Raw genomic sequence first — 16,114 nt, forward strand, 5'->3', positions numbered from 1 at the left:
CCATACTTCTAATTGGATAAACCACCCTTTTCCTTCCCAACAACCTGCTTATGAACCTCCCTCCCTGAGGCAATTAGATTTTCACAGGGATCTTCTTGAGTCAGGGAGGAAAAGGGCAGGAATTGAATGAGAAACTTGATACAATCTCAAAATAATATGTCCTGGACATTGAAACAAATCCTCCAAATCCCCATTCCTATTACAGTAGGAATTTGTGCAAATTATTTTGGTAAGAGGGGGTTCCGCCATGAAATGCAAAGGTTACAAAAAAAGACTTGTTTTTACAATATAAGAATGCATCCATTTTTTGGCATCTTTTTGGAAAAATATAATTAGAATTTCTTCCTAGCAGCAAGGATCTGGCTCAACTTGTTATTTTCCTATGATAAAAATTACTATCTCTTTAGATCCTCTGCCAGGATATTTTTGGGGGATACTATGTGAGTGACCTTTTGAACATATTTGCCCCATTGCAAATATGTCATTAGTCTTGACTTTTCTTAAGCCTTGTTTGAATAAATGAATATTTCATGAACAGCTGCAGCTACAATTATCTATAGTTCAGGGACGATGTATAAAGGAAATAGTACAGTGATCTGTGATGCTTTTAACCTCTTCATGGAAATTGAATTAAGTCAGTAGATTGGATGAAGAACCCATGTACCTTTCCTTGTAGAATCAGAGTCAGATCAGACTCCTGTATATGACCTCTGCCAGTTGCAGAGGTCATATACAGGAGTCTGTTCTCCAGCCGTAGTCCCTGGGAACACAGCAGACAGCAGCCATGTACCCAACCCACTTGTTATTCTTTACTGCCTCTAAGAGTGTTTGTCTCAGCAGCCCCTGCCCATTCTCTTGCTCTTCTCTTTTTTACACAGTCATCTCTGCAGAGGCTACCTCAGTTCCTGAACCTGTCACAAGAGCAGCAAAAGCCCATGGGTCACCATCCATCTTTGGAGGTGAGTCATGCTGCTCACCTGAACAGGATCCAGCCTGGCTTCTAAGATGCCACATTCCCATCACCTTTGTGGACTAGCCAAGTATTTTTAGAGGATTTTTAATTATTGAGACTTTTCTTCAAGTGAAATCTTTCATGGAGGTCTACTATCCTATGTCAAATAGATGAAAGGTACCTACTATACAGAATAGATAAAGTAGATAATGACTAAGTTGGGGGGGGGGCAGATTTTCCTTGCTTAACTATGCCTTTACCCTTAAGGGGCCCCTGGGACATTAGTATAGGTCCCCATGACTTTGTGGCCTAAATCTGCCAGAATAGGCCAGAAGAAACCTAATTGGGCCTTGATTTCCTCTCACTTTCTGGAAATTCTCAAGCACTCTTCCTGCTGTGCCAGGCCTCCTATCAGACTAGTGTATTATACTGATCCCTTAATAACTTGGGTGGGGCTTTTGGAACTCCTGCATGCTCTTCTTCCCCTGAGACCAGGGCCCCATTGTGAATGGACAAATTGCTGAAACTGTAATACAGCTTGAAACCTCCTGCTTCCATACTCTACTCCACTTAATTAGACCTTGCAGGTGACTCTTGTTTGCTTTTATTGATTTGCTCCTCCAGTTTGGACTCCACCTAAGGATTTGTCAGCTTCAGATGGCTAAAAGTAGCCAATGAATGTATGTGAAGACAGAGAGATCCAAATTAAGTATAGTCAGAGATTTAAGATCTCCATCTGGGATTCCTCCCAAGTCTTTATCCTCTATGCCACTTGTACTTTGACCTGAGTGTAGTGCTTTTTACATCTGGTCCACAAGTTCTTCCAGCAGTTCCTTAGCCTCCCTTCCCATGAAAGACTATTAAACATTTTGTCACTTTGTCCCTGACTGATGAAATATGTGTTTCTGTCATGGCACCTCCTCCTGGCTGTATTCTCTTCAGGGAGATGGAATAGCAAGTCTGATTTTACTCAGTAGCCTGTTATAGTGGAGACCTTGTAGTGAACCATTAAACCTTGGTCTGAGGAGTCCTAGATGAGGCTACCTAATGCTAGAGGTGCTACCCAGGAGATTGGGCTGCTTTATGTTGAGCATGGCTTCCCTGAGGGCTGACAGGATTAAGATCTTCATACACATATAGCTCAGTTCTTCCCAGTGTGGATTGCAGGTTACTCATGTTGGGTTAAACAGTAAGAGACAGAAAGAAAAAGCAGTCAGATCTGGGGCTCTGGTGGCACAGTCCTCTATGAGATCTAAGTAGTTGGGCTGAAATATCAAATGGTATAAAGGTAAGATGACAATGGTGGATCCCTTTAAGAACAGTCATGGTAGTGTCCTCTACCCTTATTTTAGATACTTTCTCAAATTTCATTAGATAGAAGTCTGTCTACATAAGCCATATAGCCACATACACAGGCTCACATATATGTGTATACATATACACCTGTTCTTGTCTGAGTAAAACACACGCCTAATTAGTTAATTTAGTATTTGCTAAGGTTTTGTGTTGAGCATTGCTTTTTGTTCTGAATATTTGACCTTAAGTTTCACCCACTTTAATATAACTCTCATTATTATTCATGAGATACACACAGAATGAGGAATTCTTACTGAAATTTTTCACTGAGGTCTGATTATAACAATCAAACCCAGTTGGCCATTCCCATAGTTTTGATAATTTTTTCTGAGGTCAGAGAACAATGGCTATTTATACCAGGGGATCTAAAGGACAGAAATTCCAGTAGTTGGCGTATAGAAAGAAAACCAATTTTCTCATGTAAGGGAACACAATCAGTGATGCATTACTTTAAAACCAAGAGTGAAAGGGGTACAGCCATAGAACCATTTCTACCACCAGATGGTGTTTGTCTGCTTCTGTGTACTAATTGCTATCAATAATTAAACACAGGTCTCTGATTCATATGCACAGAGGCAGTGATTCTTAAATTAAACATTTTAGAATCATTATAGTACATTTTATAGGTTCAGCTAAACACAGCACTCTTGCTGATTATGATTAAACATGCTGATACTAAATTACATATTGATCCATAAATATCAATGCACATGGAGAAGCAATGAGAATAATGCTTGTTACAAGAAGGAGCACTTTAATTTTAGATGATAATGGGGACAGCTTTTAATGGGACATCATGCAGAGGTTTGGGTTCTTCCAGTTGACTTTCATCATGTAGGAAATATATTTTATTTTTCCTTTTGTAATATTAAACATTAATTATAGACTATACCTAATTTTCTGAAGTACATATCCAGCAAAAGTAGATTCAAATATCTTAAAAAATGAAGAGAAGAAATAATTTGTGGGTTTTTTCCCAGCATTTTCTTAGAACTTTAAACAGAGTAACCTAACTTAAAATTATTTCAACTTCCTTGAATGTTTATCAATAAAATAGACAGATGAACTCTATTGAATTTATTAAACACAGAAACTGAAAAAGTAATTTTGAAAGGAGATAACATTGTTTGGTTAAAAAAAAGAAAAAGAGTGTGGTTCAAACTGGATAGTACACTGCGTGTGGCCTTGTACCAAAACTCTTTATGACCCTGGGTGTTTGTGTCTTCACCAAGATTTTACATAAGAGGGTACAAAGATCTCTGAAGTCTCCTTCAGCTCTAAAATTATATGAATCTATTATCTTATTAAAATCCACAGCTATTTGAGAGGAAGCTGCATTAATGCAAATGGGAACTGAAGTTGCTCATAAAAGCCAGAAGTTTCACTTGATGATTCACTCATTTCCAGTCATTTCTTCTGCAGATCTATTGACTAATGCAGATACTTTACACATTTTGCATCATCATCCTCAATCAAAGCCATCAGATGATGCACATGTATAAAGAACTATCTCTCAATTATGAGTCATGTGTTCAACTCACTTGAGGAGACAATAAATAATAAAAAAATTTATATTAGAAGTGGAAGGACACTGTTCTTTATAAAAATAGATAAATGAAGCAACATTCTTATGGCTAACTTGTTCACTGCTCTGAAAAATATTGTGTGCCAGTGCTACTCAACTGATTAGAAACTGTGGGAAATTATAGTGTATGAGGTACGTAAAGAACAGATAATCCTTTCTTAGAACCTTGGATACTCTCATAAAGTTTTTATCTTTGAGGGGTTCCAAACACTTTGCAGTAAAATTTTAATGCCATAATTGGTTTATTTTCCTTTCTTCTTCATCACTTTGGTTGGCTACCAAAGCTCCTATGCCAGGTTGGAGAGGAGACTAACAATATAGCAACAAGGCACATTGTCTCAACAAGGTCAAAAGATTAACAAAAATGTATGCAGTGTAAACAAAGTCAAATTTACCCATTTTTATCAGTTTTTTTCCAATGTGGCTTTGTGGGCTTATCAGTTCTATCAACATCTGTGGGATGCATTTTTAGGGGTGTATTTATAAAGGTAAGGTAAACTACAAAAGTGAAATCCCCTATAGTTTCCATGCTGTGCCTCAATATTTTCATCTATAAAATAGATCTACTGATATTCTTGTAAAAATGTTAAATATATTTAATAGTAAGGTTTATCAAAAAATGGAATCATATAAACTCCATGTAGTAACCCACCCTAACCATTGTATCCCCCTTTGATTCATTTAGAGGTAAATATTGTGCCCATTGTCCTCTGTAGCCTTTCAAACTCTTCCTACCAAACAGTTATAATGAAAATGCTTGGGTTTTGTTTTTGGAAATTTTCACTAATATTCATAAAATGATATTAATGATGTTGCTATTTTAGGTTGATACAATCATCACAAATAAGCATATGAGGTTTCAACATAAATGTCGGATCATTTTAGATTACTTGCCCAGGGTTTTGAAGAAGCCAAGACAATTGACAGTGTAAAATTTTTAACATATTGATCTGTATTGTATGAGTTATAAAAAGACACATTGCCTAATAAAACAAAAAAAAATAACAAAAATAGGCAAGAAAAACAATATATTGTACATGTTACAGAAGAGGTCAAGTATGGCATGGAAGTGCCATCTATGCCAAGTTTGGTGATGTAGAAAAATAAGAGAACATATTTTTATTTTTCTAATACTGTGCTTCAGAGTGAAACCTCAATAAATACTGACACAAAGCAGACTAAAGCAAACCTCACAATATCACAAGGGACCAAAAGAAAGATTGGATGATTGTAACTAAATCTACAGAGACCTGAGAAGAGAAAATGCAGCTTGTGGTACACGCGCAAACACAAAGAGCCACATTATACATGTAAGCTGCTGCCCAGGCAGATAAGGAAACATTATTTATTATCGGTTATCTGTTCTCAGGTTTTAGTTTTGACTCCAGAGTTATTGAAGATATTGCAAAAGTAACAAAGGAAAATTACTTTCATCCCTGTCTTTTTGAATAAACCCTTGTGTTCAAGATTCATCTGAGTTTTCTCAAGCCGCTCAATGACTTCAAAATGTCATGACAGAAAGAAAATGTATATCTTCTCCTCTGATCACAGAGCAAAGTCAGCTGAAAGAGAGCTGCAGAGAATTATCAAGACAGGGACAATCCTTATAGCAAAGAGTCGCCAGTGTGATTTTGTATATAGTGTCCCCACCATAGCATTCAAAATTTTTTTCATCTTTTCCTTACAAGACTCATGTTGCTTACCTCTTTAGATGGTTTTCCAAGTATAGTAGCTACTAAATTATAAATAAAACATAAGGGGAATAATTACATAAAGCCATTATGACTCAATTCTGAATTTAATCTAATCAATCAGATAAGTCCTAGCAAGGGTGGGGAAAAGCCCAGAAAGTTAAAATAAAGATGAGAAAAGTGAAGGGGAAGCCAAGTTTGGGTTTTAGGTAAATTCTTTACTCAGTATGGGTGCCATGCAATAAATTCTGAGAGCTTCAAATGCTTGGAAGATGAAGAAGAAAAAAGAGGATTGTAGAAAGTGAACAGGAAAATGATGAACACAGATTTTTTTTTCTTCATTTTTATACCAAAGACCACTCTTAAGCAATCATTGTCTTACTCTGATTACCTAGCATAGGGATATTGCTGCAAAAACAGGTTTCACAGTTAGAAATACCCTCAATACCTTTTCACTTTGCCGTTCATGTAATTGTATGTTTCTATGTACAAATGATGAAAAATTGGAAAACAAGACTTAAAAACACAGTATCACTTACATAGCTTCCAAAAGTGAAATAATTAGGCATTAATCTAACAAAACATGTACAGGAGCTGTATTCTGAACACTATGCAATGTTGATAAAAGAAATCAGAGTGACTTAAATAAATGGAGAGAGTTACCAAGATCATGGTTTGGAAGACTGAACATAGTAACCATGTTAGTTCTTCTCAAAGTTATCGATGGATCTTATACAATACCAAACCAAATCCTAGCTGGAGTTTTATAGATGTAGACAAGCCAATTCTAAAATTTATATGACAGGAGGGCTCAGTTGGTTAAGCAATCGACTCTACTCTTGATTTCTGCTCAATTCATGATCTCATGGTTTGTGAGTTTGAGCCCCGCATCGGGCTTTGCACCGACAGCATGGAGCCTGCTTGGGATTCTCTCCCTCTCTCTCTCCTCCCCTCTTCTCAAAATAAATAAACTTACAAAAAATAAATAAAATGTATATGAGAGGATAAAGGAACTAGAACAGCTAAAGCAATTTGGAAAAAAGGATAATGTTTGTAAACAAAAGTGAAGCTTAACCTATACCTCATACCTTATTAAAAATTAACTACAAGTGGATTATAAATTGAAATGAAAGCAAACTATTAAGAAAAAAATTTAAGGTAGGGGAATGTGAAAAATGGGTGAAAGGGATACAGGATTCCAGTTATGGAAAGAATAGGTCACAGGAGTAAAAGGCATTTCATAGGAAATATAGTCAATGGTGTTGTAATAGCTTGTAATAGCTTGTCTGGTGACAGATGCTACACTTGTGGTGAGCAGAACATAATTTATATAGTGATTAGACATAGTGATTAGACATAGTGATTAGACAATATGAAACTAATGTAACATTGTGTCTCTATATTAAAAAAAATAACTATATTAAAAAAACTTAAAAAAATGTTCCTGACTAGAGTTAGATCAAGAGTTCTTAGAAATGACAGCAATACTGTAATTCATTAAAGAATAAAATGATATTTTATACTTTTCAAAATTAAAAAATTTTGCTTTGTCAAAGGCACTGTCAAAGTATGCATAGGGGCACCTGGGTGGTTCAGTTAGTGTAGCCAAAGCTGGGTGGCTCAGGTCACAATCACACAATTCATGAGTTCAAACCCCAGGCTCTCTGCTGTCAGTGTGGAGCCCACTTCAGATCCTCTGTCCCATACTTCTCTCTCTCTCTGCCCATCCCCCACTCACTCTCTCTCTCTTTCTCTTTTCTCAAAAACAAATAAACATTTTTAAAAAAAGAAGTAGGGGTGCCTGGGTGGCTCAGTTGGTTGAGCATTGGACTCTTAATTTTGGCTCAGGTTATGATCTTATGGTTCCTGAGTTTAAGCCCTGTGTCAAGCTTTGTGCTGATAGCATGGAGCCTGTTTGGGATTCTCTGTCTCTCTCTCTCTCTCTTCTCCTCCCCACATTCTCTCTCTCAAAATAAAAGAATAAAAATAAAATAAACATAAAAAAAGAAGAATGCATGGACAAGTTTCAGATTCATGGAACATATATGTAAATCACACAGGAGATTTTATATATGTATATATAATATAAATTATAATAATTTATATTGTATATATTATAAATAACAAATATTTTGCCAAAATATACAAAGAAATATCAAAACTCAACAATAACAAAACTGAAAATCCAATTTTAAAAAATAATTAAGTGGGGCGCCGGGTTGGCTCAGTTGGTTAAGTGTCCAACTTCAGTTCAGGTCTTGATCTCCTGATTTGTGGGTCTGAGCCCCACCTCAGGCTCTGTGCTGACAGCTCAGAACTTGGAGCATGCTTCAGATTCTATGTCTCCTCTCTCTCTGCCTCTTCTGCTCTTTCTCTATCTCAAAAATAGATAAACATTAAAAATTCTTTAAAAAATAATTAAGTATTTGAACAGTGTTACAGTAATTAACCAAAAGAGGCCAGTTGACTGGGGAATCTCTCCTGTCTTTGTAGCCTTTGTAGCAAACGGAAACCTAAGCCAGAGTCAATACATCCAAGAAAGTGAAACTTAAGAACATCCAATCACAAACAGCCAATTTGGCTTCCCCACATTAAGCAATCACTTAAACTCTAGCCAATTAAATAATTGCTTTGCTTCTAAGTCTTCTCTATACAAAATTTGCCCTTAGCTCCTGTTGGTAGACCATTCTTAACCACTTTTTGTTTGCTTCTGCCCAATATTAAATGATGTATGCTCAAATAAACCCTTGATAATTTGAATGTATCTCAGTTTATCTTTTAACAACAGACACTCCTTCAAAAATGATGTAAGCACATGAAAAGATGCTCAATATAATTAACAACTCCAGAAATGCAAATTGAAACCAAAATGCAATATCTCTACACTCCTCACACACTTAATAGAAAGATTAAAATGAAAAATGCTAATAATACCAATTGTTGGTGAGGATATAGAGAAACCGGAATACATGTATTCCTGATAGAAATGCAAAAATGAACATTAAACTTTGGAAAATGGTTTGGCTGTTTCTTATCAAATGAAATGGACTTACCACAAGACCCATCTATCCAACTCCTGGGTGTTTACTCTAAAGAAATAAAAATATTTACACAAAATTCTGAACATGACTGTTTCTATTAGTGTTCTTCATAGTAGACAAAAACTATAAACAACCCAAATGTCTTTATTGGGTTACTGACGGACTATGGCTCATCCATAAAATTTAATACCACTTTGCAATAAAAAAGATCAAACTATTAATACATGCCAAAGCTTGGATAATTCTCAAAAGATGCTATGCTGAGTGAAAGAAGACCATCATACATATTATTTGATCATTTATGTGCAATTCTCAAAAAGGTAAAACTATAATGATGGAGAACATATTAATGGTTGCCAAACTTTGGCAACTTTGTAGGGGGATATAACAATAAGGATATAGAACAAGGAAGTTTTGTGGGGTAATGGAACTGTATCTTAATTATGGTAGTGGCTATATGAATCAATATGCATGTTAAAATTCATAGAAATGTAAACAAAAAGAAAACAGTTAATTTTGCTGTATGAGAATATAAAAAGTTTAACAATAAGCCCAGGATTAAAAACAAAAAAAAGACAGGAGACAAAAAGAGAAGACTGAGGAAACAGAGCATAATAATAAAATAACAGGAGTCAAAAAGAAGCATACTTCTGTGACTGCTAACCAGCCATTTGCTGTGGACTAGGAAATTAAATATAATTTCTCTACTCAAAAGAAAATTCTTTCTTCTTTTCCTCCCTTCTCCTCTCTTCCGTCATTCATTCCTCACTTAACTCTCTGCCTAACTTTCTTTCTCCTGTACTCTTGCTATCTTTTCTCCCATTTTTCCAACCCTTTGCTGTTTTCTCTGTGTTGTGGTTTTTTTTTTTTTTTTTTTCTTTTTCTTCCTTTCTCTATTTGCTTCTTGGCCCATGCTGCATTCTAGACATTAACAACAGTTTAACCTTACATGTTTTGATGATATTTTATGATTTTCTAGAGCTTCAGTAGGAGTCAAAAATTCTGGGAGCCATAACTAGACTTCAAGTGGGCTAAATGCATTTGATGCCAAAAGTTAATTAATAGATTATATATCAATTACAAAAAAATTGAGAGGGGGACAGGAAAATGTACAAACTAGACTAAATTAATTTTAGCAATTTCTAACTGTGTCACTGTGCTTGGTCTTCTAGAAATATAACATTTTAATAGTTATGATTTGACTTGTGATATAATGGGCAGTAGCTGGTTGCCAAGAAGACCAATCATGTGATTAGAGGATTGAAACTGTGGGGAGGGAACAATCAGCCATTGGGCAATAGCTTAGTCAATCATGACTGTGCAATGAAGCCACCATAAAAACCCAGAAGCACTGGGCTTGGAAAGCTGGGTGGGTAAACATGTGGAGTCCTCAGAGAGTATGTGGAAGCTCCTTGTCCTTTCTCTATAACTTACCCTACATATCTCTTTATTTGCCTATTTATTTGTCTATGAAGAAATGAGTCCAGGAACCCTAAAAGACTTAATCAAAATATCATTGGATACCATATTCTTTGGATATCATATTCTTTCTCCAGATTATGGATACCTTGTAGAGTGTCAAATGATTTTCTAAGTTAAAGGTTTAAATTTCTTTTCTTTTTTTCTTCCTTCCCACTTGACTCAGTACCTTTAAAAATTGATCTTGATTTTCCCAATATTGCTCAAATATGTTTTCTGCTTTCTAAGAATAGATACTTTGAAGAGAGATAAAGTAGCATAATCACATTGATTTTATAGGATTACATTGAATTACATGATTTTAGAGGCTCAGGTAGGAAGACAGATGATTTTTCACTCCTTTATTAATTTCCTGGGGCAGAGAAGCATCTTTGGTTATATTCACAGACATAAGTATTTAAAATACCTATCTCCTCAAGAGAAGTCACAAAAGGATTTTATTTCAAAGTAATGCTGTGAGCAGTAGTTATTAGTTTTTCACCTGAGAGAAGACATGCGTTTGTGAAGGGAAAAGGGATAAGCAGATGAATACTAACTTGGTAAAGAAGTAACTCTATAAGGTAAAGAAAGTTTGCATAAAGCAAGGATGTTGGTGTCAAAGCTATATTTCACCTTCATTCTTTTATTCTGGACATGTTCTTTGCTGTATCTGGACTTATATTCAGTGCAGAATGGGTTCAGTTATGACCGTATTGGAGCTGTTTCTTCTGGGGCAGTGGATTGTTTCTTAGCATTGAATAATTGGAAGGAAGTTTAAGGTCATAGAATTCTAAACCGTCCCATTCCTATGCCTCCAATCTAATGCTAGATAATGATTCCAGCACCCTGAACTTTCCCCCTCACCGAATGATATACATAATCCAACTCCTCAGATGTTTTGGGGTTTTTAGGATTGCCAGGTGAAATGTGTGCCTTTTATCTTCTTCATTTCTTTTGATAATGCCGAGACCATGGGAGGAACATTTAAAATGCATACTCATTTTATGTAGAAGTTCAAGAAGTTCACATTTCATATACATTTTCTTTGCATAGTGTTTATATGCAGAGCTGATTCCTAGTCAGTCCTCATACCATCTATTTTTATAACATCTGTACCTGGGTAAGGAAAGAGCTTCGACCTGACATGTTACTGTAAATCAATAGGGGAAATGGAGATCTTTGTGAAATAGGATTCAAACTGAGTAGATACTTGGAAAATTAAGGTTCAGAATACTCAATTTTGGGGAAAAAGATGATATTTGCATAATATATTATGCACAGTCCATCTCTAATTTATTTTTCTGCTTTACATCCAATTATCAGTGATACTTTCCTTTCTTACATGCATTTAATGTGTTTGTATCTGTCCTTGAAAATATATTTACTCTTGTAAAATATGTAGCAAACTGAAATGTAGAAATACACAGAGACATACAACATAGTACACAAAGTATTACTGAACAACTCAATGAATTTTTTTTAAAAAATCTGAAAAACTTAGTAACTACTGTTCAGATCAAGATCGGGAATATTAACACCACAGAAATCTGTACCGTGCTCCATCTCAGTTTTTACCTCCTACAGAGATATTTGCCATATGAATTCTATTAACATTGATTTGTTTTTCTTTTTTTTTTCTTCTTTTTTTGAAATTTAAAATTAGTTGGATCTTACTGTGTTTAATTTTTCTTATCTGGTTTCTTTCATTCAACATTGTAGTTAGGTTCACCTATGTTATATACAACAGCATTTTGGTTTTTTTAATTTCTGAATAGTGTTCTAGCATATAAATTTTATTTATAGATAAATATATATATTACTAAATATATATATAAATTTTTAACAAATGTAATAAATTTTTAATAAAATGTAAATTTTATTAAATCTAGTTGTTTGAATTTTTGGCTACTGAGAATAATGCTGCTAGAAACATTCTTGTACTTGGATGTAGTCATTTCAGTTTAAAAGTGGTTGGAATTGCAGGGCCATTGCTTAGGTCTATGTTCTGCTTTAGCAGATACTGTCAAACAGTTTTTCAAAATGTTTGTACCAATATAAAGACCAAAAGCAGTGCTTAAGACTTCGTGTTGACCCACATTCTTATCAACATTAGATATTGTCAAAAAATTTTTGGTTTTGTCTCCTTTGCCCCTTTTAAGCCTTTCAGTGGTTGTGTTGAACTGTCCTGTGGGTGGTTTTAATTTGCATTTTGTAAAGACTGCTGCTGCCAAGCTCCTTTCATATGATCATTAGCCACTAGGATATTATATCTTTCTTAGTAATGTGTCTCTGCGATCCTTTTGTCCATTTTAAATTGGAATATGTCTTTTAAAAATTGATATTTTTCTTCACATATTTCTGGATACAATTCCTGTGTCAGAAATAAGCATTGCAACTATATTCTCTAACAATGACTCTGTCTTGCCTTTTTTTTACTTTCTTGTGTCATTTGTGATTTGTACTTTTCTCTCCCATTTTTTGTCTTGTCAGTGTAGTCAGAAATTATCAGTAACACAATCCTATCAAATAAATTATTTTAGATTTGTTGGGCTTTTCTTTTCTTACTGCAGTGTTTTTTCTTTACGTTAACTTAATTTTCTGTCATTTTTTTTCTTCTCCACATTCTTTAGGTTGAATTTCTTTTTTATTTTCTAACATTCTGCAATAAATAGTGAGATAACTTTTCCCCATTCTTTTCTATTCTAGTATGTGCATAGAGGTCCATCTATTCTCTAAGCACATTTTAAGCTGCATAATAAATTATGCACAGTCCATTTCATAAATTTTAGCTCTGTTTTATAATGTTATCATTTTCATTCAGTTCACACTTTTTTCTTAATTTCTATTGAGATTTCTTCTGTGACCCATGGGCTCTTTCTGTGGGTTTGCTTATTTTTCAAAGTAGAGCTTTTAAAGATAGTATTTCCACCTATTTCTTGCTTTATGCCTTTATGGGTAGAGAACAAACTGAATTATTTCTGTCCTTTGAAGTATTTTGAAACTTCTTTTATGGCCACCTTACAGTCAATTTTACTAAATGTTTTATATTCACTTGAAAGAATACGAGGCATGGCATTTGATAACTAGCGCAGATTCATTAATTCATTTAGATTTTGTGTTTCTGTATTGATTTTTGTCTACTTCTATCAGATATGAGAAAGCCTTGAAAAAAGTTCCTTTGATGATGTGACTTTCTCTATTTCTCATCTAACTCTGTCTATTTAGGTATTATGTAACTTGAAGCTATATTAATGAGCACATACAAATTTAGAAATTTATCTTCCCGATATAATTACTAAGTTATCATTTTAAAATACCCTTTATTGTCTTCCCTGATGCCTTTTTATCTGACTTAAAAATCTACTTATCTAATATATGTTTATCAGAAAAATAAATATTATAGCCCTCTTTTGGAAGGTATATAGGAGGTGTATTTACTATTCTTTGATGCTTTCTGTCTTTTAAAATTTAATCTCTTGTAAGTGCCATAGAGTTGGTGCATTGGGTTTATATCTTTTTCTACAGTCTGACAATCTTTTACAACCCTTTTTAATAGCAGAATTTAGTTTATTTTAGTTAATGTAATTACTGATATCTTTGGGTTAATATCCTCTAAATTATCATTTGTATTTTATTGGACCACCTGTTTCTTTTTTCTTTCTTTTTTCTTTTAGCTTTTATTAGCTTTTTCATATTCGCTAACTTCTTAGATACACATTTTTTTCTACTCTTTGTTCAGAGTTTCCCTGGATAACAAATTATTCCTTTTATCATTTCTCAGATTTTAAAACATTGGAACTCAACTTATTTCCTCTTACCCTCTGAATTAATGTTAGCTCTACATCCAGTTATACAATTTTTTAGATAACACAGTCCATTTTTACTGTTTTAAGCAGTTAATGTTATTCATTTATACTTAGACATATATTGACCCCTTTCCATGTTCTTTGTTTTGATTGACATTTCTGTTTTGGTCGGTGATCATTTTATCTCATTTAGTTAACATTTGCTGTCAGTGAATTCTCTCAACTTCTACTTTTCTAGAAATTTCTTTCATTCACCTTGAGTTGCTGATTAAAAATTCTAGATTGACAACTATTCCCTTTTATCAGTTGAGTTATTGTCTTTAGACCTGTCATCTCTAATGAGATATCAGATGAGTCTTATTGCTGCTTTTCGGAGGTAATACATTGTATTTTCTGATTGCTTGCAAATTTTCTCTTTGTCTTTTGTTTTTGGTCATTTCACTGTAATGTATTATGTGATTTTCTTTATATTCCCTTTGCTTGGAGTCCTCAATGCTTTTTAAATATATGAGTTGATATTTTTCTTTGGGTTGGGAAATTCCATTATTGTCTCTTCAAATATTACTTCTACCTAAGTTGCCAGATTACAATTATGTTATTACCTTTATCATCTCTGAAAGTGTTTTCTGTATTTTCCACACTTTAGTGCTCTGTTCTCTAGTATGGATATTACCTATAGATTGTTCTTCTGGGTAATTAATCCTCTATACTACTTTACTTAGCCTTCTCTTCATTCTATCCATTCATTTTGTAATATCAAAAACTATATTTTTCCATTTTAGAATGTTATTCTGAGTCTTATAAATTCTAGTTCTCTAGTACGTATTTTATCATCTCTTTTATCAAAATATTAATTACCATTATCTATATCACTAATCTATGGGCCTTTGTTTAATTGTACATTTTCTCCTTGGTTTGGTTTCTCATTAGGGTTGATATTTTTTATTAAATGATGGACATTGTATATGAAAAGTTGTAGTAGCTCTACATGATATTATCTTCTTCAGCTTGGGTCTGGTCGGCTACCTTTGTGGGGAAATGCATCACATTAATCCATTTAGGAATTAAGTTAAATGGAGCCTGGGTTCTAGTTCTATAGGGATTATTCTTCTGCTGATTTATTATCCTCTCTTCTTGATGTAGTTCTTCAATGCTTCCAACTGAAACCTGTGATGATTACTAAGGATCTTTCACATTGATGAATAGTAAGGTATAATTTTTGTTTCCTCAGACCAATGAGTCAACTGAAACCATAATTTTGTTTTTCAGTGCTTTTTTGCTTAGCTTCTAAGACTCCTGCATGCAGAGTTGAAGAACTGAGCATGTGTCTTGGGTGTAAAATCACTAAGTGCAGGAGATATCTCTGTACCTCCTTCCTTTCCAGGATCCCAGCCACTTCTCTCCTCAATGTCTAGGATTTCCCTAACTCCAATTATTGTCTCTCCAGTCCTGTGAGGTTGCCAAATGAATCTGTTTTTCTGTTTTGTACCTCAGCTTTTTACCGATTTTTAGAATCAGCCAATTTTCCTGAGAGGAAAAGTGACTTGCAGAATATCAGCTCATCTCTCTGCTGTTTCACCTATATCTTGGCCCTTGAAGATTTAGTTGTTTCATCAATTCGTAAATGCTTTAAAACAAACTTTTAAAACAGATTTTATGTGGATTTTCTAATTATTCTTGGCAGGTCTACCACAAATGAATCCACTAGAACCTCAGTAAAATCTGTGTATGTTTTCTTATTTTTGAAAATGTATAGTGATATCTTTTGTGTGTATGTGTTTATTTTGCATAAATGATATTTTATGTAACTGTTTATTCAATATTTTATAAGATGTATATGTATATGTATGTGTAGTTTGTATAGTGTGTATGTGTGTATGTATATATCTTTGCGTGTGTATAAGTTAGTATAGTTTGTTGCTTTTAACTCCAGGATAATATCCACATAATTTGATTTCAACACAAATTATGTATTCATCTACATTGTGCTGGACATTCACATGTTGCCTTCAACTCCCTACTACCAGGGACCATTTTATTGTCTATAATAATATACATTTCACCTCATGGTCCTGTGTGATAATTTCTTTGTGATGTATATGTGATGAGGGAATACATATACACATATAATTCATTTCTTTAAATGGTGTTCTAGTATATATCATCTTTGAAAGTTATTTTGTGTTGATGTTTAAGTCCATATCTATAAATAAAATATTATATAA

This window comes from Hyaena hyaena, unplaced genomic scaffold, assembly GCF_003009895.1.
Source record: "Hyaena hyaena isolate Hyena2069 unplaced genomic scaffold, ASM300989v1 scaffold_604, whole genome shotgun sequence".
NCBI classification, from domain to species: Eukaryota; Metazoa; Chordata; class Mammalia; order Carnivora; family Hyaenidae; genus Hyaena; species Hyaena hyaena.